Here is a 2,262-nt window from a genome sequence, read left to right as displayed (position 1 = left end):
ATACTCTTTCCTCATCATCATCACCACCACCTAACCCCCCCCACCTTCCTCCCTCCCTCCCAACATACCCCCCCCTTTTTTTTCTCCTCCTTCAAGACATGTGTCATTCACAAGGCCAGGTCAATTTACTATCACTCGATACTTCATGTTCGTGCCAGAAATCTCCCCTCTGTCACGCCTTGCCAGATATTGGACCAGGTGAATTTGATAAAGACGCTGTGGTTAAGGGGTTTGGTGGTGGATGGGGGTCTTTCAATGGTCGGGGCTTTGGTAGTGGGTGGGGTGGGGAGTGAGGCTTGACCGCACTCTATAAATGGTTCATGACAAGTGGGACGCTCTTATAAACGCTGTCAGACTATCAACAGGGCAAGACCTCTCTCCAAAATTTCCAACCGCCTCCAATCGGACCTAACAATTTCATTGGAACCTTGTACTCCCCACCCCCTTTTTTCTTCCTTTTCCCCTCCATGTTAAAATAACAACATCCTCATTGGGATTCAAACCAAGATCATTGATCATTTGACCTTAATCCGGGACAGTGATTAAAGTTTCAAGGTTGCGGTCTGGTGCACCTAATCATTTGATTATTATTGTTAAGTATGTTTCGTTTAAACTCATTGATCTGGAGGTTTTTTTCAATGTGTATGAGGGTGTTTTAGCCCCCATTGTCATAGTTCTAATCATTTAGAAGGCCGGCTTGGACCCTAACTGTCAAGGCCAACCCAGGCTGAGAGGGATGCAGCAACATCCCAACAGAAAGACCCTCTCGGCATCTGCGGTGTTTGTATTTCGTAGACGTACTGCTCAAGGAGTTTGTTAAAAAGAACATGTTTATTGGTCGGGGGTACTTAGCAGTAGAAAAAGGTTTGTGGGTGTTGGTTCGTTCGCGAGGGAGGGTTTTTTTTTTTATTGGGGCGAGTTAGTTATGTTGTAGGGTAATAATTCTCTCTACACAGGAATCGAATTCAAGTCTTCTGCGTGCGATGGCCAAGCGCCTTACCGCTATGCCACAGACGCCGTTTGGCCAAGAGTGGCCACTATAACTTTACTGTTATCTCAGGGGAACACAGTGTGGTGATGCCAATATGAGTCACGACATGGTGGAATAAGATACTCGTCAATTTTAGCCAATAAACGTAGAAATTGATATCATCTTGAAGCTTGTTCATTTATCTTACTTTTGCAAAACAATGATCCTCCTCTGTCTCGAACAGAAGTTGAGATATCTGCGATTGAAGGAGGTGGAGTTCGCCTACTGTCTTATAAAAAAAGAGTGCAACTCCTAAATTATCTAGGAAAATGGAGTTTGTACTGGCTCGCACTCTATTTGCGCGTTAAGATGTCCAAACGTCCAAAATTAGAATCCGTTTTCTTGTGGTATGGTACCAAAAACGAGACATAGTGACATAAGCTTTTGGAAGGCTCGTAGAAGGCAACAGGTTACACTTACCTGTTACCTAAAAAACCAACCAAAATGAAAACCTGGGGAAATGGTAAAACGGCGCCATAATATTACTTTCTTACTACCCATTCCGCCATCTGGCGTTTAGGGCAGCAACAAACGATCTCCAGCTTTGTCTTTTTTTGCCATCTTTGTCAACGTACCCCATGAATGATTCCAGGACTTTATTTCAGACTCTACTGTGCGTCTCCAGGTCATTTTGGGTCTGCCCTTCTTGCGATTTCCTTCGGGCGTCCAGTGGAGGGCAGTCTTCACAATATTGTTTGGTTTTCTTCTCAGAACATGCCCTATCCACCTCCATCTTCTTTTTTATTATGGTGAAGCCATAGTATGCGATGGTCTATTTATATTTTTTTTAAAAGTCTACGGCAGAAATGTTCTTAATCAATGTTTCCAGCCATTATATGACCGGCCTTTTTGAGACAGGAAAGTTGTAGAATAGTAATTCTAATTGCCGTGCCTTCACATGCTCACTTTAGTGGATGTATACTATTATGTAATTTCTTTTGTTATGAATGTGGAAATCAACAATTTGCTGTCGATATAAATATATATATAGTATTTATTTAAAGTTCATCTTCAATGTTATGTATTATTGTTGGGGTGTGGGTGGATGGGGCCGCTTGCAATCTTCCACAAACACCAACAGGTACTGTAACAAAACCAAAACTAAACAACAGCGAGAAAAACAGCAAACATGATAGCAACAAAAACTAAAAAACCAATGACTATATCATCATCATCATCATCATCATCATCATCATCATCATCATCATCATCATCATCAACAACAACAACAA

The sequence above is a fragment of the Aplysia californica genome, unplaced genomic scaffold (genome assembly GCF_000002075.1).
Source record: "Aplysia californica isolate F4 #8 unplaced genomic scaffold, AplCal3.0 scaffold00059, whole genome shotgun sequence".
In the NCBI taxonomy this organism is placed as follows: Eukaryota; Metazoa; Mollusca; class Gastropoda; order Aplysiida; family Aplysiidae; genus Aplysia; species Aplysia californica.
The sequence above is the reverse complement of the archived record's forward strand: the minus strand, read 5'-3'. Positions refer to the sequence as shown.